Genomic DNA, 24,848 nt, shown 5'->3' on the forward strand with positions numbered 1-24,848 from the left:
CAGCTTTTCTGAAAGGATGCTCTTCATTTATAAATATCACTAATTTCAGCTGAGACAACAAATAAAAAAGGTCGTGCTTACTCTGGTTTACAAAGAACAATTTCGTCTTGGTTTAGCAAAAGACATTCATCCCGTGAAAGATACTGAATTCACCCTGAGAAAGGTACTGAAAGGCTTGCTACGGGTAAGCTTAGGGCATGGGGGAATTGCTGCAGTTGAGTTCCAGTTCCAGGTGTTTTTCCCCCTTCTTCTCCCCTTTCCTCCCTGAGGGCTGCTGTGAGCTTTGGATATACTCTAAAATAGAGGTGTGGAGAGTGCGTAACTTTCTAGGTGATTGTAAAGGGGAGGCTCCTTTTGAAAGAAGTTGCAGAGTAAGGGGCAGAACAGAAGAGTGGGGCTCACTGTGTGCCACGAGTCCAAAGTGTGGATAAAAATGGGCACCTGAGATGGTCAGACATGGTTACATGCAGCAGTTACTTTGATCTCAAAAGTAAAGAAAAGGTATCTCCTGTAAAAAAAGGCTTTCCTGTTAATATCTTTATATGTCTTGAATCTGTTAGTACTTAAACTTCCCATATATCTTTAGGTTCTGTGTAGAATAAGGAAGAAGTCTCTTGGTTTGGTTGTCCTTTCTAATGTCAATCTAGTTTTGTACCAAGTTAGCCAGTTGGTTTGCCTAAGACTTCTCGATGAGTTTGGAGAAGTGATACATCAGGAATTTCAGAGCAGCAGTGGTAGCATCTAGTGCAGCTCTATAAAGGCTACTGATATTTTTGCTTAAAAATAAATCATAAAGTTTGTTGTAAATGACATTATTGTGCAAGTAATAAGTCTGACAAGAACAGATAGTGGATTTATGAGCACTAAAGTGGTAAGGAGCTCCCTGAATGGTGATGACATGATTTTTAAGTTTACCTTGGAAAACTGGGAAAGTTCCAAAAAAGTGGATGTTGTGACAGGGATCAATAAGATCAAACTCTAGGTCTATGCAGTGAGTAAATAATAAGCTAACCTCATGGCTTTGGGAAAAAGCAACTCTGGCTTTGCTAAACAAAACTACAAGACTAAACTTGATGAGATGGCAAATGTGGCTGATTATTGTATGGCAGAATTGATTATTGCATAACAGAGTATAGTTGAGGGTTTTGTAATCTCACTTGAGAATCTGAAGGGGAAAAACTAAAAGGTCAATTTATACTAAATTACTTTTGGAGAGGAAGTTTTTCATTTGCAGTGGACTAGTTCTGCAGATCTGTTCAACAATGTACAATATTTTCATAAATGACATGAAATAAAATACAATTATTTTGATCCACCAATTTGTTATTAATGAGGACAAGTTGCTGAGTGGCCTAAATCACTTAGTAAAGTGTGTGTTTGATACTGATCAAAAGGAAGGTTCATCTGGCCACAAGGAATAGATGTCTCCCAGGAAGAGAAATTATCCCAGAAGACACTGACATAGAAATAAATAAAAGGGCAGATTTAACCCTTTAAGTAAATAGACCAAGTAGGAACAGACATTAGTAGGATTTCCCTCTGCGCATTAGTGAGACCGTATTTTGAATATAGACTCAAAATGGCTAGGCAAGATGGAAGAGAAGAATTTCTAAACCAATGTTTCTCTCCCAAGAGTCTTGTTGTTTCCAGGCTCGGCATAGCTGGCTGGCTTTGAGCTGAAATAAAACACTACTCAGTCTCTTAGCAAGGTTTTCTTCACCTCTGAGGGGTGGCTGGCTGCTCACTGCTCCTTCCAGCTGTTTCCTTTGGTGGAACTGCACACTCCCAGCTCTGAGCGATGGCTCTCTAACTCGTTGGCTTGCTACACTCTGGACCTTCTTTTTTTCCCCTTTGCCCCACAATCTTAAGTGGTTTTTATCCACTCAAGGAGCAGACACCATCACACAAGATGCTAGAAGCCAAAACTTCAGATTCAGATGCAATGGTGTTAAACACTCCTGCTGATTAATTTCTGTCTCACCCTCACTTCCCCTCAGCAAGGCTGTTCCCTTTGTCTTGCACACATCTCTCGTGAGGAGGAGGTGACAGGTACAGTGGTGCTGTGAAACCCACACCTGCCAGTGCTTTCCCCCAGGGTGAATTTTCTTCTCCCTCCACACTTTTAGAAACACCAAAGATGCTTTTGTTGTTGTTCTTGTGTTCCACTATCTCTGTGTTTCTCTTAGGCTTACACACGGTGTCTTGCTCATCAGCAAGTATTTGAAGGGAAGAAACCCAGAACTAATAGGTAGGGGCTGTCCTTCTGCACCTCTGTCTTCAAGTGCACAGGATGTGCATCCAGGAAAAGAAAGAAAACTCCCTCCACTGGACGAGACGGTAATTTTCCTGCATTGAAAATGGCAAACTTAAAATCCGTAGAACAGAACTGATGGCTTGGGTTTGGTTTTGGGTTGGTGTTTGGGGTTTTTTGCCACTGCTCTGACTAAATAGTCTCTTGCAGCTGGCAAAAGTAGTGGAACATTTTATATGCAATGCTCTGCTGTTACACCACAGCCAGTGACTTAGAGGACCTCGCCTGACAAGCACAATTTTAAGAGCCTCCAGAGCTGAACCTTGTATCCTATAACTAGGGTGGGATTGTTTTTTGAGGAAGGTTCTAAGCCAAAACTAACAACAAAAATAGATATAAATAGTATTTAATATTTAGTAGAGTCTTAAAACTAAGCTCTGTTAATTGCCCACAAGCCTGCAGTAATATTTGCTGAAATAATGCTGCTTAACTAGTGCTGGATTAGTTTCTGTCAAATAAATTTTCTCCCACTTCTGTTTATTCCAATATTCAGTACTGACTCCATTGTCACTTAAGATTGTAGCTGATGGGTTTTCCTACTCCAGCAATTCCCCTACAGTAACACTGATAAGATGGGGTTTGATGTTTTGTGTTTGCACTGCAGCTGCTACCTAAAGGTTCAGAACATCAGTGTGTTCTGCAGGCAACTAAGTATTTGCTAAGTGGACAGAAGGACATGCATTTGAGGGCAGTTACCTAAGGTTGCCTATAATACCTGACACAAGTCTCTCTGTTGTGCTGAGAGAAGGATCTAGATCAAGATCAACACACACACAAAGTGAAGCTGTACCAACACAAACTCTAAAAGATCCCAAACTGAGCCAGTTACAGCTACAAAGGAAATCTGAAAAAATTTAGTTAAGTGAAAGAAGAGAGTCTAGTCTGCTTAGTTTATCCAAGAGTTAAGTAAAATACCATTATGTTCTGTACAGATCAGGTGTACTCAGCAGGTGTCATGGAATCCAGTTGGGAAAAAATTACTAAATATGCAGCAGTTCAGTGCAGAATAAAGCCAAGCTCAGGATGAGGAAGGGAGGGAAAACCCCAGCTTGGGCATGTGTTTGGTTCTCCATTCCTCAACTCTTGAAATCAGAACTGATGTCTTAAATATTTTATTACAGAGCTGAAATAGAAGTAGATACTATTTAGCCTAATTACAGTGGGAGGTTGTGACCTACATTATGCAGGTAACACGACTAAATAATTGATGGGCTTTGGCCCAAAAGTCTATGAAACTTTTAATTTTATTAGTAGCTAGATGCAAGTTCCTCATTTATGCTTTTACTGTTTCAATGCAGTGTTTCTGTTTTGCGCTCTAGGCTTACAAACCCTGATTTTGCAAGAAATAGCAATAAATACAATGCTAATTTTTCAGAATACTTCCTAATTTTCATCTTTGAAGTAACTATTAAAATGCCTTTCTTTATTATGTAAACAGAGATGAATGGAGCTGCATAGAGAATCAGGCCCCAGATATGTCTCAGCCATTATCCTCATACCCAGAATAGCCAGGACAAGTGCCTCAGGGAAAAGTGTAAGGATCCCTGGAGTGGACAAGCCTTGAATAACCTTGCTGTATATAGGAATTTTCCTCCTAACCCTTCCGTTAGAAGTTGCCTTATATTCTGGTCAACCAAAATTTTTATTCCCTGTTTTGTTTTGCTTTTACTTTGCCTCCTCAGTGTCAGGATTTGGGTTTTTTTTTGTTGACCTGATGATTTTTGAGCTTTGGGAGGTTAATGAGTCCTGCAGGCCACTTAGAAGCTCTGTCAAAAGTCCATTTCCTTTCAGAAAAAGCTTCATTCTTTATAAATGTTCTGGTTTCGTATTGGTTGGTTGTTCTCTGTTGTGTTATGAGAGGTTTTAAAAAAAAACCAAACCCTGATGTAGCTTTTTTTCCTGACCTTTTCTCGTTTTATATACCTCTGTCAGTCTACCATGACTGAGTATTTCTCTGAACTATTTAAATTGCTGATCTTGTTCTGCTAGATCCATCACCTGCATAGTTAAGTTCCTTCTGATTTTTATTTTAACATTCAGAGAACTGAGTGCCCTATCAGTATAATTTATTTAAATACTTATCCATACAGCTTGATGGTGAGAGGATTAGATTTATTAATGGATTAGTGATTTCCTGACTCCAGTGACACATATAAATCAAACAATAAATATGTTAGCAGCTACAGCAAAAAAAAAATAAAAAAGTCTGCCAGTAATTTTCAATTTCCTGCACAAAAAATGCACTCGTTTAGATTTATTGCGTAGTGAAGAAGACTAAACAGATAAAGCTGTTCCATAAGGTAAAGAGAGAGAACAGGGAAATTGCTTCCTTGATCTAACATTCAGGTTAAGTTTTATAAGCTTCTGCTGGTATCTCCCTGAAATCTCTGAGATTCAAGGAACTGTTGTAGAAACCAACGTGCTGCTAACCTGAACCAGAGCCACTGGTCAAGAGCTCTTTGGGGAACAGCTCTGTCTCCCTAAAGGATCTATAAAAAGTTGCCCTCTGATTTTTATTTGTGGCCCTTGTTATATGTTATATATATATATTGGTTATATGAAAATAAATACAAAATATTCAGTCAAGCCAAAGATTTAGGATATGGAGAAACTCCATACAACCATGCAAAAGACCCCTGACCTTTATTTTCTGGTTTGCATCTCTCTCTCTAGCACTTTGTTTTGTAAAGAGGTGTTGTATATGCTGTGTATGGTAATGCAGGCAGCACAGCCAACCTGAGTGTATTAAAGGTAGATATCACAAGGTCAGAAGTGCCAGTTGTACTAATTAGTACAATCCTGACTAAGAACAGTTACATGACTTTATTTTTGATGAGCACAAGGATTATGGAAATTTAGATAGAACAATAATCTATTTTTATGTGGTATTTTGTAAGCTCAGAAGATGAACCTGGAATAAGCTGCACAGTAAGACAGGCCAGAGCTGTAGCTAAATTATCAAAACTGCAGGAACAAAAAGTTCTTTACTTACAGCACTGCATGGAAGTCTCCAGGTTTTGGCAATAACCCTTACTTGGTATTGAAAGTATGTGTTACAGTGACAAGGTAATGTACAAGTGTGGCACCTACCTAGGAAATTAGTATGATAAGATTTTTTATTCTTTATTTTTTTAACACTTCAATGTTTGCAAGTCAGAAGGGAAAGAAAATACATTTTGCTACTGGTTAATTCTACTTAGTTCTAATTGCTGCATCTTCTGCTCTTGAAGGTTAAGAGGGCAAAAACTGTTAAAAGAAAAAAAAAGTAACAGCAAAAAGGAGCTGTAGAAAACTGCAACTTTTAAACAAATCAGTCTTTCTCTATGTTACAATCTGACAAATGGGGTTTAAGCTTAATGTTTTAACTTCATCAGGGATTCTTTGGAGACATTTTGTGGTTGTAAGGAGTGAGATGCCCTGCCTGTAAGCTGGTCAGTTAGTTGTCCTTACTGTCTGTGGCACTGGATTAGAGAATGCCCCAAGGCAGCACCACCAGGTAGCAGTTTCACAGGCTACAGGCTGAAGGTGAACCAGAACAAACTCCAGCAATAAGGCTCCTTTGCATAAACCTGACAACTAAATAAGCTACAACTGAGAATCTGTTTTGGGTTTTGTAATGTGTCCTGTCATGATTGGGCTTGCATTGATTTTTAATTATGATTTGTATAAAAATAATTAAAAATTAATTCTTAAATAATTTTAAAGCATTGTGCCTTCGTGAAGGGACTAAATGTTGTTAATCCAAAATACTTTATTGAACACCTCAGTCTTTCAGAATCAGGATACAAGATAGCACATAGATTCCCTTCCTAGAAAGAACAGGGTATTTCAATTTTTTAAAAAAGGAAAATGAAAACAAACCCACCCCATGTTTCTTTGAAATGGGAACCTACGTTCTTAGATCACTGCTGTCAGTATATACCTTGAAGATGAAGCTGAGTGTCAGTTCCTCCAGGCCTGGTCCTGTGATGATGTTCTTAGGGCTAAATTAATGACCAAGCACTGGGGTACTTGCAGAAGCCTTGGGCAGGTGTTTCCATGAGGAGTGGGAGTTGACTTACATGCTTATGTAAAATAAATGTTCTCTGTATGGAAAGTCTCTGCACTGAGATTTGCTTACTCTCTTTCCTGCCTTGTGTGCTGACAGCTGGTAATTAAATCAAACATCAAAGATGGTATCTCCTCTTTGCCAGGAAGATATTTGCATTGCTGAAAAACTGGAGGCAGACAAAAGCAAATCAGTGGGAAAGTCAAAACAACTTTTTACATCCTGAGAGATGGGAAAGGGGACACATAGCTTATAAAGGATCATTAAATCACATTCAGAAAGGGATGGGGATAGAAAGTCAGCTTGTTTCTTCCACCTGGGATCTCTCCATAACTACAGCCTAGCCTGGAACTTGCAACCCACATTAGGTTAAGTGGGTAGGCCCAGCATCTACAGTTTGTCATCTTAATACCTGCCTTTGAAAGTCTCCAGGATTGGGTTCAGAAAATTAAAGTGTGACTGTTTCTCCTGTCCTTACAAACCTTTATAAATTTTTCCACTTTTCACACTTTTCATCGGTTTTTATCCCTACCTGAGCAAAGTCACATATATTTTTAGGATGACTGGATCTCATGAGGGCACCATCTCCTTGGATAGGTGATTCAAAAAACTGGCACACTCTGGTGGGTGCCTGTATTCCAGTACATTTTCCAGGGAGGTGAAAAGATAATGAAGTGCACCCCACTATGCTACATGAGCTGGTTGCATTGTTTGCAATACAAACATTGGTGTGGACAAAATATTTTCTGGTGATTAATTTTAGCTGAGAATGTGACATTAATGTCAGCAGAAGTTAACTTGGGTGTGATTCAGATTGTGCTGGTTTCAGTCAAGTAAATCCCCATGGTACTAAAAACTGGGTGATTTAACTTTTGGATTGCTATTTCATGCCCAGGGTCCTGTTTTAGGTTGAAAACAAGAAGTTTAAGAGCATGTGGGAAAACTGAAGTTTAATGTAAAGGATAAAATTATGGTTTCAGCTGTGCATAAGGCTTTAGGCTGCTCACTGGCTATTGTTTATTCTTTGTAGTCCAAAGAGTTGTCGCAAACATAATTGCACAGGCCATCCTGTCTTGACTTTGGGCAAAGCCCACTGTTTCCTTAAGATGATAAATCTCTGCTAAAGACGTCCCAAATGCAAAATCCTTCCGGAAATTATCTGCCACAGCTAGACAGAAACTTGCTATTTCTCTCTAATTTTCATTTCAAGGTTGGAGAACATTTCTTAAAAAGCATCTTGTAGCCACCAGCTGCATCTGGATTGCTCAGCACCACCTCTGTGTGAATAGTGCAGCCTGACAGTATTACCTGGCCTGTTGTGGTTTGGCAGAGGCTCAGCTACCTCAATTCTTCAGGACACTGAGTATCTTTCTTCCAACTTGCATCAGCAGGGGAAGTTTCCAGTACCGAAATGTTACGAGTACTTCATCCCCTCCAAAAGGAGATATATAAATAAGAGGATTATTACATCTGTGCTGAGATTTTTGGACCTGACTTGTTTGTTATATAAGATCTTTCAAACTGGTTGCTGGCATTAGTTTTCTCTGGTGATGTAGCAGGTTACTAATTATATTACATTCACCTGCTCTCTGGTAGATTTGTTAAACTGACTATCAGCCACATTTACGATTTAGGCCTGGGCTTCTGGGGCATTGGTTTAGCATCGGTACCGCTTGCTGTGCTGTGCTGGCCTGTTCCAAAAAGGAATTCCTCAGACCAGTAGCTGCAGGATCATGAGCTGCTGCTCTCAGTGACTGAGAGATTTTACAATAAATGTTTCAGCTAAATAGCCAGAGAGATGCTGCTCTCTTATCAGCCTTACTTTCTCATTGCCCACATGTTGTCCTAGAGCTGGGGAAGAGCTCTGCTGACAGCATTCCCTCTGGATTTTTAGCTGAGTAATGGCTCACACTTAAGCCTCGCATGAGGAGAAAGCTCCCTTGCTTATCTCAGGACTGCACTGGTAAAACACAGAAAGTAAAGAGGTGGAAAGGTGCTTCAAGGTCATGTCACAGACCTACCAGAAAGACTTAGAAAGCTATTTAGAGATTGCAATTTGCTTTAACATTTACATAAAAGTGGAAAGAAAAGGCTATAAGTGCATGTGTGGCAAAATGAAAAAGAAGAATGGCATTTACAGCTGCTTAAAGTGAAGAGTAAACATGATGTGAGAGATGCGTTGCATTTTTGCACTGTACTGGAAAGTCTGTTCTTCCAGCTTTATAAAACATTAATTCTTATGGTTTTATTGTAAGTCATTCAGGTACTAGAAGAAGTGTTAGTTTTGTATAGAGCAAATGTTAGGACTAGCAAATGTGTTGAGGTTTAATTCCTGTTTTCTGTTGTATAATGGCTTTTTTTCAACAAAAGATGTATCGGGGAGGGAGTGAATTTCCAAGTAAATGCCCAAGGCTGAAGCTGGGCCAGCTGATCGCCTCGCTTGGGTGAGATGCCCTGGGGAAGAGTACTGCTCAAGCACAATCTCTCAAACCAAGTCACCTCTACATCACTGGGCAGTGTTTAAAACACAATCTGCAATCAGCTCCTGGTGCTGTGTGCAGTCTGTGACAAGCAGCCTCTGAAGCTGCCCATTCATAACAGTGCCTCTCCTCTCTGCAGTACTGGCTCCCCCCAGCTTCCCCAATGGATGGGGAGCACTGAGCTCTTAATTCACTTTCCTTATCTGATTTATCTGTGGCAGGTGCAGAGCCTACTACTGCACCTCTCAGTTTCTCTGCCAGTGGTGACCACTACATTAAAAACTGTAGATTGGCAGTTTGCTTTCAGACATTCCATTCAGAGTGTGGCATATTGATTTGAAGAGGCCCTGATTTCAGTCTGTGTATACACATCAGGCCAAGAACCAAAGCAGCAGGGAGCAGACTAATAGTGCTCTTTATATCTCACTGCACTGCTCTGAGGAGTTTCCAAATAGAGCTAGGAGAGTAGAAGAAAAGTTCAATGAAACAAAAATACACTTCAGGACAAAGGTCTGGTGAGCTCTTCACTGAAGATGAAGTTATGGGATGAGTACTCAGTATTTGCCTTAAGGGGGGTTGATTGGCCATTCAGAAGAATTAAATACCCCACCCTGCCCTCTTCTGAACCGTTCCTTGTTACCAGACCCATAGTATTTGCATCACAATTTGTATCTTTCTGCCTTTTATTCTTTTCTAATATAAGTACCTTATTTCTAGTTTGTTCTCTCTGAAAATCTGAAGAAAAATAATTACTTGACTAAAGCAGGTAATTTGAATGTTAGAGTTAGGAAGCAGCTTTGTAGAAATAATCATAGGATCAGTAAGGTTGGAAAAGACCTTATCTACTTATGTACAAGCTTGCAGTGGTTTAGTTAAACTGGCTCGTGCATGTGCAAGCACACTTATTTAGCTTCCAGTGTTCCTCTTAAGTCTCCAGATGCACTAGTTGTAGTGTTGTAAGCAGTCCCATGAACTGATGCTGCTGTGTAGCTCTGTGTGTAGAGCAATTTCTCCCTTTTCTCTCCTAAATCCATTGCTGCAGAAGAAGCACCCCGAGTTAAGAGTTTTTATTATGGTGAAATAGCCTGCTCTGACAAACTGTATCAAGCTTTGAAACAAACTAGCATAATCAAACATAGATGATCTCATTCTTACTTTTAGGAAGAATGAGAACAATGCCTTAAGAAACCAGGCCACCTGCTCCTTGGATCCATTTTCATGGGGGTGTCTGTTCACATCTCTGATGCAATGTGTTAACAGGAACATTGATCCCTCTGAACATATACCTCTCGTCCTTGCTGACTAATGTACACTAATAGATACTGTGGGTGATGCATGGTTATGTAATTGTGCTTGTGCTGCAGACATTGAACCTCCCGTGACATAACAGATCCTGTATTAAAGACAGAAGCAGCTTTATCCTAAGTATTATTGCTAATGTGAACAGACCTAAACATGAGCAGATGCACTGCTACTACATGCAATGTCAGGCAATAATTTTCATTTTAAAAAGTCTGTCTTGTTTAATTTCTTCATAGAGAAAAAATGGATCTTTGGGTTCTAAAGATTTTGTAGTTTAACATCATAGACATCAGTGGTGTATAGAGTTTGTATTAGATATCTGTTAGATTAAGCTACATATTTTGACCTTGACTACTGAGACCTCAATTATTCAACCCTTCTGGTTATTATAAAAGGGGCCAGGTCCTCTGATGTCTACTAATTAAAATAAAAAACTAAATTGTTCCAAATTTGTCTGAAACCTCAAAACATACTTAGTATTCCAGCAGAGAGAAAGAGATTAAAAATGTGAAAAGGAGGGAGAAAAAGAAAATTAATGTCCCAATTCATCAGAGTGCTATTGATTTTGACACTGAAATGTTGGGAGCCATTTCAATACTTTAAACAACACATGAGGTCTTGTGGTCAGTCCACTGGACTGGCTTTGGCAAAGACTTTAAAGCCGTGCCCCTCTGGCCTACCAAGTGACTTTGCCTCCCCGTGCTTTTGTGTTCTGTGCTTAATAACAGTGACAAAATCCTTATGGCCACCCAAACCAAAACCAGCAATTTTCTGCTAGCACAATATGCTGAATTAGCTCGTGGAGGGATCAAACAAACACCAGATTCTGTGATTCTGTCTACAGTGCAACTACAGAGGTTAGGTAATGGGGTCAGTGTTTCCTGCTGGATGTGACCAATATGACTTTTGCCTCAGAAACAGAGGACCAACACCTCCATTTCAAATGAGGTTTAAACTGGAGTTCTGCACCTTGTGGTATATCTTCTGGGCTTCCTCTTTTCTTCTTGTATGTCCCATGCAACCATGAACTGTGTCCTCATATCCTCTAGACACAGATACCTTATTTTCACTCAAAATTACAATTTATCTTACTTTCATTGTCACTCCAGTACACCACTACTATTCAAACAATGAATATTAGAGGACATTGCTATTTTTCACAGACAGCTAAAGCAGCAATCTTCATCTGAATATTTCATTTTAAAATTGAAACCTTTCACTGGAGCTGACTAAGCTGTCTGTGTGAGCCAACAGGAGAAAGGATTGATTGATATCACAGGGACTGTGCAGAAGTCAGTAATCTGTCCCACTGAGAAGCACAGAGCAAGTGGTCATGCCATTACTGAAGATACTGAGTTAAAGCTGACAGTTTGGAGCAGTGCAGGCCAGCACATCTTAAGCAGAAGAATTCAGAGACAATCCTTGTAAATTAGGAGTCACATAATTGTATGATATGTTTTTCCACTGAAGACATTAGGAAAGGTCTCTTGGGAAAAGAAATGTATTTTACTAGACTTAATAAAAAAAAAGACACTGTCACTTCACACAGTCTTGCCTGAGTCATATTCATGTAGTTTCAATGATCTATAGAAAGTTAAGAATCCATTTTTAGATTTTTTTTTTTTACACACTATATGGCAGCAAAGCAAACAACAAGGTGCAGCAGGTGTGCTGCACCTATGAGGAAGTTTAGCATGTAAGGAGGTGATTGAAAGGCCATTTCTACTAGAGACAATAATGTAAGAGAAAGAAGAAATTTTGGGGTTAGTATCCTCAAAAGTTCCTATTAAAAGTCTAACATCACATCCATTTAAATTTTACCCTTGCTCCTTTGCTTCTGAGGTGAGTTCCTTGGCCACATCCAACTGGACACACTAGCTTAGCACTTAACCTCCATAAACGACATTTTGCATTGACTGAATTAATTGAGATGAATAACATCCATACTGTTCTGGCACTTCACAGTAGCACTACTCCCTTTTGGTGTATGTACAGCTGTAGGCCTTCCTGAGTGTTGCTGTTGGCTTAGGTAAAAGCACACTCAGATAAAAAAACTGAACTTACTTGTGACCTTCCTGTCAGTGCTAATGTTGTAAGCACAAATGCATGTCACTATAATTCTCTTAGAAAGGAAGATGTATTAAAATAACTGTTTGGACTATCTGCAGTTAGCCAGGCCAAAGAACAGGCTTCTCCTATTTTTACCTACACTTCTTTTGTCAGCCTGTGACTTAATGAAATACTCATCTTAAGACTGAAAAGCTAGATTCAATTGTAAAAAGGACAGCTTTAGAATTAGGGTCAATATTTTATATTTTCAAGGCATTAGAAATGTAGTTTATTGATATATGACATTTTTCTTTGTGAAATTTATAGATAAAATTATGGTCTCTATCCACTCCATTATATTAGCAATTTGCAATAAGATATGCTATAGGAATGTTGAATTATTGCCAAACCAAGAGGTTTGAAAATTGAGAATGGTTATATTAAGATACAAGATTATTAAATCCCTATCTAGAACATGAAAAAAGATTCAACCCTATCATGACAACATAGGGAAATTATCTTTAAAACATGAAAACACCTTTATCTTATTGTATTGCATTTTATTGCCATAAAACAGAAGATTGTCTGGGAGTCTTGATATTGATTTTCCAACCCACATTAGGGTTGCGAGAAACATCCCCAGTTTCCCAAGGAGAGAAGATTTTTGTGGTTAATCCATCGGTTCTTACCCTGACCCATAGCTTCCAGGCCTATTGGCCATCCTCAGCTATATTTAAATCTTGTGGAAGTCTCAAGTGTGACCTTAAGTGTTTTTTTTACTGAAAAAATGATAGCTGCCTGGAGGACAGACTTCCCATCTTAAGTGACCCCCATGAGAAAAAAGTAGGCAGAATACAGGTATTTTATATAACCTGGTCAGCTGGTGGATGGCTGCAATGTGTGCTGTGCCTGCCCAGTGGGCATTGCAGGGAACAGGCAGCAGAACTACTGTTATGGGCGGGGAGCAGAGTTTAGGAGCTAAAAAGCTTAAATCTGTAGGAATCTATGGAACAGCTCAAGAGGATTTATCTTCTACATTTCTTTCAGGAATAATTCTTGCCTCGTGCAATAAATTATTACAGGATAAATGTATGAGAATATTAACAATGAAAGCATCTCATTCTTCTATGCTGCAGCTCATCAAAAGATCAAAATCTTGATCACTACCTGTGTCCTGAGAAGCTGGTAGCAGAGCTCATTTAATTCCAGAGAAACAGAAGTGACACACAGCCTCTATGCCTGAGGCCTGTGGCCACACAGGAAAACCAGCAGGGAGGGTTTGAGTAAAAACAAGCCTCCCTGTTTGTAACAGCAGCATGTGGATAACTGATGTTCCTGTTGTCCATGTTTAAAGGAAAGGAAGGACTTATTCATAACTGGAGCTTGGTGACTGTGTTCTGGTTGAGCCTACTGAAATAATTGCTACCTGAACTTGGCAAACGTGTTGCTTATTAGGTTAGACCAAGACTGTTACTCCTGTAGAAGTTACATTTACAGAAGCCCCCTGGAATCATCTTGTTTCCTGAATCTTTCCAAGTATAACACTCAAACTGATTTTTTTACATGACACCTTTTTATTATAGTTGCTGTAATACAGGGCTAGTTACTAAAATAAGCCTACACTAGTTATTCAGAGTGAAGTTGGAGATGAGGCACCTATTGACTTGCATGGAGCTGAGACTTCATGTTCAGACCTTGGTAGAACGTTAAGTTCTGATTTTACAAATTCAGCTGCTAAGACATTGAAAGCTAAGGAAATTTCTTTCATCAGCTGGATAGGAACCTGTCCATGTTTTTTTGTAAAAATATAAATAGCCCTGAAATGTTTTCTGAGCTAAAAGGAAGCTATCAGGGCAATGAGTTAGGAGCAGATCAGACCAAACCCTGTTGTCCCCAACCCTTTTACCTGGCTCTGCCTTGCTTGCAATGCTTGTCCTTGCAGATCTTGGCACTTTTGCCATGCTTGGGTTCCTTCAGTGGCCAGCTCCAGCACCTGTCTTTAGCTTGGTTCTCCACAGAAAGGGCACAAACTCATTACGTACAGCAGGTTGGGATCAAGGAGAGGCTGTGCCTGTGACACTGGCAGTGAGCCTCAAGCAGCTCCATGCTGTGCCTTCTGTGGGTAAGTGTACAAGGCTGGGTGGAATACAGTTCTCTGCTGGGTAGGGATATCTGGCATGGCAGGAGCCAGGCTCACACAAGGAAGGTTGAATCACGTTTCATTTTAAAAAGGGGAGGAGAAGTCAAAGGGAAGTGAAGGTGTTTTGAGTGTGGTATAAAGAGACTGCTGCTCAGTTTTCTGCACCCTGGGCCATTCATTATTTCAGGACTTTGCCCTTATTCTCAAGGTTGCAAGACCTAAATTACTGTATGTGTTTTAATACATCAAATCATTGTAGATCCATTCTGATACTGTGTGGTGACTGTAGCCAGTCATGTCTGGTTTTTTGATTATGTTGGTCTCAGTGCCATTCATTCTGCATTGATATTTATGTTAGAAGAAAAGGAATTGTGCATATTTCAAATTTAACCTTCACTGCTTTTTCTAGCTATGTACACAGAATGCATCTTTTTACCACCAGTTTGTTTTGGGCATTTTAAGCAGAAATAGAACTGTTAAGAAAATAAAAAGCATTACTGCTTAGATATCCCAAGATTTGAGCAAGGTGTCTGACCACAAGGTCTCCAAAAATCCATTCCAGCCAAAATTAGTCTATGATTCTACACCTGACTCCTGTTTAGAAGGAATTGCCACTTCCTGTGGACCTGTGTGTGAATGCACTTTGTAGCCCCATGCTGCTGGGGCTATTTTCTGTCTCCAAGCTGGAGTATCCAAGTCCCAGGTTGCTGCTGTGCCTAGACAGCAGTGTATACATGTATGCACTGTATGTGTGGGGTTATCCACTGCTCAGAGATTCCTTGTAACACCAAAAACTTGAAGGGAGGATGTGGGGTGTGTGTGAAATGAGGACAGGATGATAATGTTCATAGCAGAAATACCTTACAGTAATAGTTGTCAACTCCATTACTGTCAAATTAATTCTGAATTGTTGCCCATCATACACTGTTTAGCTTGAGGGAAGTGAAATGGTGGCTTTGCTTCCATGGCAGAAATGAGAGTAGCTCAACCTTCTGAGGAGCCTTGCAGAGTGGCAAAGGAAATGTCAAATATCATCTGGTCAAAGAGTGTTTTTAAAGTCCTCCAAGGAACAGTCCTTGCTCTATACACTTTATCTCCACCAGATATATGAAACAGAGGGAACTTTGCATTTAGGAAGTATCAACTTTCAGACGAAGCTGGGGATGTTTGGAGTTGAGGCTACATTTGGACTGAGCCAATGTAATTTGGTTTTACAGAACAAATCTGCACCTCCAAGCAGCTATACTTATGATTTGAGAGTAGCAAAGATCAGTAGATGAGACAACAGACTGAAATTCAGCATTAGCAGGCTTGATTTCTGGGTAAACAATTAACTGGGCATGTGACACCAGGCAGCTCCACGGTATTATCAGCACTCCTTCTCTAATCCAGCACAGTGAGAATCGGTGCAGCAGACCTTTTAGTCCAAACTAACTGTCTCAATACTTGCACCCTTAGGGAATATCTTGACATGTGTTTGCACACTCTGATAAATGAGATTGCATGACTATCTATGGGCGTTAATTATCTGAATAATTGAAAGAATATCTATTTAGATGCCTAGTTAGAATTAAAACGCCCAAAGAAGTTTGTTTCTACCTTTGTAGTGCACATATAGTGTCTAGAGAAAGGAAAAGATAAGCATGTGCTGAAAACAAAGGAAACTGATCCCTCAGTGGACCTTAGACGCTTATTCCCTGGATGCCTCTCTATCAAGTTGCTGGTATGCCTAAGTTTTGTTTCCTTCTCTCACTTGAAGATCTACAGGAGGATTTTTGGAACCCCAAGCTTACCAAACTGAGATTTGGTCAACAAACATTGAAGGAGACACTGGGAAGGTGCAGCACAAGTTCTGCCTCTGTGAGCCAGGTAGAGGTCTTGAGAAAAATGGTAACGGTACTGAAAGAGTTTAATATGATGGTCTTGTCTAGAAAGCACAGTGAAGCTGAGTGCTACCAGACCTGTACATTAATGCCAGAACTATCTTAGTTGTATGGAGGGGGAGATAATGATTAGGCCTTCTGATCTATTATGTTACCGATCAGAATGCTGCTGGTACTGAGAGAATTAAATGTTTCAGAGTCATACGCTTGAGTTGATTACACAAAACCTGGATTATTCTCTGGGGTCAAACAACTGCTGTTGTTGCTTAAGGCTTCACAGATTAATGATCGTTCTACATCTTGCAGAGTTACCTTTAAATTGAAGTCAAAAAGGAACTTAGAAATCATGATGACAGTCTGCACTAATTACTCTGTGTGGGTGCAAGTAGGTGCAAATATTTTGCTGCATATACATTCTGTGTGCCTGGCTAAAAACAGTTTTCTCATCAGCAAGTGCTGGTGAGAAAACGGGTAATGGGAGCCCAGTTGTAACTAGTAGGGTAACCTCAAGGAGAGAGCAACCCCTGTCGTAAACTCACCTGGCACTGAGTTTACAGACTACGGATTTTGCCCTTTCCCTTGCTTTCTTCCCTGAGCTCATCGCGGTGGCTGTGTGGCTCCCTGTGGCCAGAGGGAGAATCGCTTTTTCTGTGGTGAGCAACCCCCGGCGAAGATTTTATTTGCAGGGTCACTTTGACATAATTCTAGGAGGTGGCATTGTAACTTTTGACTGTTAAATGCTTCAGTCTTATCCATATAAAGCTTTGGAGCATGACTAACTAACATAATAATCACCTCTCGAAGAGAACACATTAACTCCTCGAACTCTCAAGATTAAAAGATCAAAGAGAAGGTTGGAAGATGCTGAAAAACTGAATTAGCAGCTTCTCAGTATGGCAGACAGTAAGGAACTTCATGCACTCATGTGTGCTAAGGGACGAGCACCATGCCCCAGAGACCCAGGCAAAGCTGCTGTCTTCTCTGGGATTACACCATGTAGGTACTTCTCTGAGGACAAAAGGGAATGAGCTTTGGAGAACTCTGGAGCCCTGTATTTATTCAAAGTAATATTCTGTGAATCAAATGATCTAATTAACTAAACATGCATTTGACCACAAAAAATGTTGTTATTTTTAGCTGACCTTGCAAACCAGCATCAGGGTTGCATCCTTTTCTCCCTGAAACTCTGCATCTATTTTCTAAAAAATTCCCCTGTTCTTTCTGATTTAAATCATCAGTAATCTGTGTGACTGCTCTTGAATTTTGATACTCAGAGCCTGTAATGTCTCTTCATCCTTTTTAATGATGAGATAAGCTGCTAACAGAAGTAATCAGGTTCTTTAAAATTGTACCTAAGAATGCAAGTACAAGTAAAGTTTTCTTTCGCTTTGCAAGTAGAAAAAGAGAGAGCAATTACAGATCAATATGACCCATAAAATTACATTCCAATTTGGATTTTTGTTACAGATTTCCAGTCTTCAAGCTAAGTTCAAGATGATACTGAAATCACCAAAATGGAAACAAATAAAATAGTCCCTGATTCTAAGTTTCGGCCTTTCCAAAACTGAATGAGGTCCTGTAGAAATCACATTTCACATTCAGAGAGAGAAGGTTACCGTGGATTTAGGTATCTGTCTGTCACATACCACAATAATTGTTACCATCCTAATTTTGCAGACTTAGGGACTGTGGACTGCCTGAGGTGTCAGCAGCCACTACTCTTAACTGTCTCTTTTATACTGTAGCCACTGACAATAAATTGCCCTACTGTGTAGCACCACTGCAACATTTTGTCCCACTCTCTCTTTCCGGAAGGATGGTAGTAATCTGGAAGAAAAAAATACACCAGTAAAGGCTGCACAGATGGTTCTGTAACAGCTGATAGGTAGCTGCAGTTGCTGATAAGTATTTTGGAGGTGACAGACAGCAAGGGCAATGAAGAACTACCAACAGCATTTAAAGGGACTCTGACAGGCCACAAAATAATCCTGATGAAATACTTAAAAATTTTTTCCAGCACTAAGACTTCTTAAATGGGAGTAAATTCCCCCAAAGACAGGGACATCTCTCTCTTTCTTTTTTCTTTCTTTTTTTTTTTTTTTAGTAGAAGTCTCCTAAGTATCTTGCACAAGCCTTGTAGGAAAGAGCTTGGGTTGTAACAGTAACCACAGCTCCAATCAAGTTGACTTTTGATGGAGTGCAGTCATCAGTACCAACTGCAGAAGGGGCTTACTTTGGAGGCTGTTTGACACAGCGGGTAGATCTGCAGGGAAAAGCCTTGGCAGGCATGAGGCCAAGGACATCAGCTAGTGACTCTGTTCATCCCCGGCTTGGAGACCAGAACTGTGGCTCACTAGCTGAGAATGGTGCCCAAGGCATCATGCCACGCACAGCCAGGGCTCTGGAGCCTGTGGCTACCTGGAGTCCTCTGGGAAGGTTGTTACACAATCATGGTTTGAGGCTGAAGACCTCACCTCTTTGCTGTGCTACCATGTTTAAAATCTCAGCCACGCCTCTCTCCCATTTTCTGCTGCAATGGATGTCAACAGAAGCAGGAGGGAGGCTGTGTGCCACCTGGACTTGCTAAACAGCCAGACTATCCCAAATTATTGGATGTTTGATTAGACAGTTGTCATGAAAGATCAAGAACCCCTTAGATCTTGGGTACATGTGAAAAAAAAAGGAATTTGTATAACTTAAACATGAGAACCTACAGCCCTATTAACAGCAGTTGGAGGGACATTCTCTTGGACTTGACATACCCAAGACTATGGCCTTCTGCATAATCCCAGCAGGTTGACAGGGTGATTGTCAGATTGAAGCGCATGAGGTTTCTAAACACAAGGGCATCCTTTAAGAACAAAAGGGGTATGGTTGTCCTACCTCTGGAAACCTGACATCCAGCAGAGGTTTTTAAGGCAGTTGGGCCTTTCAGCAGCAGAAGATATCTATACAGCCAGCATCTTTTACAAAGACATTTCACCAGCTTGGAGGCTTTCATGGTGGGCCTTGGGATCTTTCAGGTGGGTGAGTCATTCCATCAACTTTTGTCTGTCCCCAGATGAAATTCATTCCTCCCCAGAAAAAGTCTCTAAACTCTGAGACAACATTAAGGAGTGGGAGCAAAACACAGGCTAGCCACTTTTCCTGTTTCCCACTCATCCTTAGCAGTGGGTTTGGCACAACATGTTGTCAACTGGTATGGCAACCAGACATGATTCTGAGATAATACTCCCTCAAACATTAAGCAGTGAGGGACAAGAACAGATGTTGGTTTAGGATGCTGTCTTAGGATCTTGTCCTCACTTGAAATTCACAGTCATTCCTGATGCATTTAGCTTCTTTAGACAGCTCTGATCTTTTTATATGTGCTCTTGCTCTGTTAGAGGGTCCACTCCATCCACAGATAGTTGAAGCATAGGCATCTGCCATCTGTGGCTGAATTATAACCCTATTGGACATTTTTCTTAAGCACTCTGAGGTGCCTCTAATTTCTGTTGGTGTAGTCCAGATTTTCCAGGAAAGGCTGACAAAAGATATTTTTATTTGGATATAAAACTGCCCTGTGTTACAGTGACTTTTCCCCCCTGTGTTCTGTCACAGGGCTGAGGGAAAATAACTGAACTGAATAGGTAATCCCCTGGAAAGTGATATCAGTCCTGAGTAGAGATCTTTCATGCAGCAGGTTCTTCCTCTGGTCACGGATATTTCCAGGTAGCTTTTGACATTTTCTGTTGTTGGATTTGCCAAGTGCCAAAATAAGCCCCCTCTGAACATGACAGGAACAGCTTCACTGACCTGGAAAATCACGATCTGTTTCTTCTCTTCCCCTTGGAAGATTAGCCGTGAACTTCCCATGCTGCCACCAGCAGCCAAGTCTCACTGTTTGGCAAGTTGTGGTAGGTAACATGAATCATAGTGCTGAGCCTGCTTAATGCCTGTGGCTATATAGAAACTGCAGAAGTTCTCCAGTCTGTGATCCCAGGGGTCTTTAGTTTTCTCACTGAAGCATTCTGAGCCTGATTTCCCTGTCCTAGCCTCATACCTCGTCTCTGCAGTGAGCTTAATGTATATCTTGGCAACACATCAGTATCCTCTGAGAGGATAAATCAGGCTGTTGCTACAGGATGGCATTCAGGATCATGGGTGAAGAATAGAAAAGTCAACTACACTGTGAGTATTGGAGAATCCTACATTAAAGGGCTGTGCTACTCTTAAGAAACAGCCCAACTGATTCCCACTAAAGGCAAACAAATTTTTGGTTGTATAAGATACATACATACATGTATCTACACACAGAGGTAGATAGGTAGATAGATTGATATGTATAGATACACTTTTTTTTGAAGTGTATCTTCTCAAGATATTTCTATATAAACAAAGTCTGATGCAAAGGACAGGATGTTTCTTCGATTTTTTAGTCCTTCATGTAAAAACTTGACGTGCTGTTGAATTTATTTTATGCGAGTTTATGTTTTCCTCTTTTAAATGGTTTGTAATGCAAAACCATGAAGGTACAGCTGCTGCAACAAACTCCCTTATTGAAGCTTGCCTTGCTGCACACATTGCTTTTGGGTTCTCACTTGGCTTTGAATGCAAACATTACAAAAGATGAAAACTATCATGGTCTTAAGCACTATAATTAATGCTGCTAATTTTTGTTCCTTTGCTGGACATTGTCCACAGGTGTGTTTTGCAGAATTTCTTCAATGAACATGTTCCTTGTTTTCCTCACAAAGCAATAGAGGAAAAGCAGTGAGAAATGTTACCCTCTGGTACTTTTTAGAGTCTTTCTGTGTAATAAACCAGTATTTTATATGGTTTTGTTAATCTTATGTATGAGTTTTGACATTAAAGTCAGTAACCAGAACAGTAGAAAAAAAATGGTGTCATCTGTGTACAACAATCCTGGGTAAATTTAAAATTTCTGGGCATGGACCAAATGAGCGAAAGTGAGGAAAAAACCCCAATGTGCATAAAGACATGTAAGCACAAATGCAATTGAATATTAAAAAACTCAAACTACTTATGTGGAGAAAATGAGCTAATATAAAACACATCTCAGTCACTCCAATATTTATAATTCCTCTAGTTGTCATGTAAAAGCATTCTTAAGATATCTTACCTTGTTAATATTAAGTACTCAATTCCTCCTTTTTGCTAGACGACTTGGGCACATTTCTGAGAACCTGAAATATGATTTTACATGTCTTTCATCTCTTTGAACAGAAACCTCAAGATTTTTATCAGCTATTTTTCTAATTATTTTTATAAAGAACATATATTTTTCATTATTTATCATCTGTCTGGTTTTATTTTCAATACTTTTCCTATTGAGCTTCTTTAAGGCTTCTGAACCTATGCAATCTCCTCTGATGGGAAAGAAAAAAAAATAGCTGCCAGAAACATAACTGAATTTGCTGCACTACTTTACTATACTTTTTTGCTATCTATCTGTATAAGTACACTGTGTTGGGCTCCCACAGCAAAGTGTTAGCCATTTATTTTTACCAATTTCCATGTGCCAGAAAAAAAAAATCTTCAGAGAAATATCAAATTACCTACCATATTATTTATCTTCAGCCTTTAATATTTTGTCAGATAACTAGGCCCTGGAATAAGGAAAGGGTACTCCTTACAGCACAAAGGAGAGATGTCACCAAAACTGACAAACTTTGGTGGAGAACTACAGAACAATTTTTTTTTTGTTTGTTTAAGTTTTGGGAAATTATATGGGCCATTTGATGTAAAAAACAAAAGCAGAATAAAATATTAGAAGCAATATTATAAGTAGGCTATTGAAAACTATTTGGTGGGTTTCAAAGACCTGAAGTCAGTACATGCATTTTCAAGACTACAAGTCTGAGAGTTGCTCCTGAACTAGAGACCAGAGTTGAAAATACAATACCCAACAAAAGAGGCCTCCATTTAAAATTCAGTGTATATTTTTTGAATAATTGGCATCTGGGTTCACTTATATGGCCATATGTAAGAGAAAAAAAATGCTATAACTCTTATAAGTGTGAAAATCAGACAGAAAGAAAATGGAGTGCCTGTTGAAAATTTTAATGGCCACTTTTAGAAATGCATTTTTCTCAAAATTAGCCAGCTCTTAAAAATAAATATAATAACAATTAAAACTACTCTGCTGCTGGTTTTTAAAGCATGACATTTTGACATTTCTGTGATTCAAACCAACCTTTCTAAAGAAACTTTCAAGATAGTCCCTAGACAAAATACAGTATTGAAAACCTACCCTATTTCTTCTGAAATATAAATAGAAGGGCTCCCATTGATAACAGTGGGAATGCATGATGACCTTTTGCTAATTTGAAAGTACAGAAGTTTGAAACTGAGATATCTGAAACCAGAAATTAAGCTTAGAGCTGAATAATACATACTGTACTGCTTGTCCTTTTTATTGTATAATGCCATAATTTATTTACTATGCTAATGGGGTGTGTGAGGATTTTCTTTTAAGATAATTGAAACCGGTGATGGAAATGAACCCTTTGGATCACCCTGTTCCTCATTAACAACAAAACTAAAATGTCTTTACACTGTATAATTCATTTGCTCATTTTTTCCTGTAATGAACAGACATTATCTACAGATAGAAAGTTATAGGATTTTTATAATGGACAGCAGGAGCTTTTGCGCCTCCTGATGATGAAAGGTTTAGATTTTTCTAAAGACTAGTAGAAGAATATTGCATAAATATTCAGTAATACCATGACAACTACTCCCCTCAAACCTATTTCAAAGCCTGAAATAAAATTGGGAAATAATTGAGGCTGTATGGAGATGCACTATGAGGAACTACTCTGTCCTGTTGCTGAACTTCTAGGTCAACAAATACAACTGTTCCCTTTTGCATCTCATTCAGGAAAGGTGTCCCTGCACACGACAGGGGATTTGGAACTAGATGATCTTAAAAAGTGCCTTCCAGCCCAGGCCATTCTATGATTCTATAATTATACAAGTGTGTTACAATTCTTTGCTGAAGAACTAGGAGCTCTTGTTTCAGTCACAGCCACTTCCACATGGAGAGAGATTAAATTGAATCCAGAACTGCACCCTGGCATCACTCCAGAATTACCATAAATGATGCTAGAAAATACACTACATGCTTCTTAAAATTTCTATAATATTATTAGTATATTGAGATGTTATTCAGTACCATTTAATGTAACCATAGTATTTACTGGCTCAATGTAAGGATATGAACCCACATATTCTTGTTTTCAAATTTTGCATTTTAAGCCATTACATTATTGGGCTTATTTTCAACAGGAGGTTTGGATACGGTATAACACAGGTGTTCATATGTGGTGTGACAGTATAGCTGCCATAAGTTTTGGAGTTTTTAATGAATGATTTCTTGAAGAATCATGAGGAATTTTCATCACAGTTTTAAAGGACAGTTCTCACAGAACATGCTGAGTTGGAAGGGACCCACAAGGATCATTAAGTCCAACCCTTAGCCCTGCACAGGACCATCCCCAAGAGTCACTCCACACACCTGACAGTATTGTCCAAACACTTCTTGAACTCTGTCAGGCTTCGTGCTGTGACCACTTCCTTTGGGAGGCTAATCCATTGCCCAACCACCCTCTGGGTGAAGAACTCTTCTCTGATATCCACCCTAAACCTTCCCTGACACAACTTCAGGCCATTCCCTCAGGTCCTCTCACTGGTCACAACAGAGAAAAGATCAGTGCCTGCCCCTCCTCTTCTCCTCACAAGGCAGTTGTGACTGCAATAAGTACAGAAGAGATTGATATTTTAAATAGTTCGAGGGTTTTTTAGCACTTCTCAGTATTAAAAAAACTCTGCTAAGATCTTCCAATGTTCTGTTGCTATCTGTTCAATAGAAGTAAGTTTTTCAGGAAATGTTACTTTTAATGGAAAAAAGTGTATTTTCCTGAGGAGCTATGAGGATGTGAGTAATTTATTCATACCTTCAGGCCTGGTGGTTTATCTGATCAGGAAGAAGGGAAGGAAAGGGGAAAAAAGGGAAAAAAAGGGGAGAGAGAAAGGGGAAAAAGGGAAAAAGAGAAAAAAAGGAAAAAAGAAAGAAAAAAGGAAGAAAAAGGAAAGAGGAGAAAGAAAAGGGGGGGGAAAGGGAAAAAGAGGAAAGAAGGGGAAAAAAGGGGGGAAGAAAAAAAAGAAAAAATGGGGAAAAAAGAAAGCAAAAAAGCAAAAGAGAGAAAGAGGAAAGAGAAAAGAGAAAAAAAGACAGAAAGAGAGGGAAAAAAAAGAGAAAAGGAGAAAAAAGAGAAAAAAACAGGAAAAAAGGAGAAAACAACAGAAAAAAAAAGAGAAAAAACAGAAAAAAAGAGAAAAAGGAGAAAAAACATAAAAAAGGAAAAAGAAAAAAGAAAAAAAGGAAAAAGGAAAAAAAGGAAAAAGAAAAAAGGAAAAAGGAAAAAAAAGGGAAAAAAGGAAAAAGGAAAAAAGAAAAAAGGGGAAAAAAGGAAAAAGGAGAAAAAGGAAAAAGGAAAAAGGAAACAAAAGGAAAAAGGAAACAAGAAAAAAGAAAAAGGAAAAGAAAAAGAATAAAGAAAAAAGAAAAAAGAAAAAAGAATAAAGAAAAAAGAAAAAGGAAAAAGGAAAAAGGAAAAAGGAAAAAGGA

General features: G+C 39.3%; 1 long non-coding RNA gene across 1 annotated transcript; it reads right to left on the reverse strand.

Moving 5' to 3' along the window:
• Window positions 1–69: 69 nt before the first annotated feature.
• Window positions 70–24,291, reverse strand: LOC113946291. The gene is made up of 3 exons (XR_003527382.1): window positions 24,175–24,291; window positions 21,339–21,402; window positions 70–2,346 (listed from the first exon to the last, which is right to left on the reverse strand). It is a non-coding gene; the product is annotated as an uncharacterized LOC113946291 (long non-coding RNA).
• Between the last annotated feature and the right edge of the window lie 557 nt (window positions 24,292–24,848).

This window comes from Corapipo altera, unplaced genomic scaffold (assembly GCF_003945725.1).
Source record: "Corapipo altera isolate COAL_440 unplaced genomic scaffold, ASM394572v1 48b, whole genome shotgun sequence".
NCBI lineage: Eukaryota > Metazoa > Chordata > Aves > Passeriformes > Pipridae > Corapipo > Corapipo altera.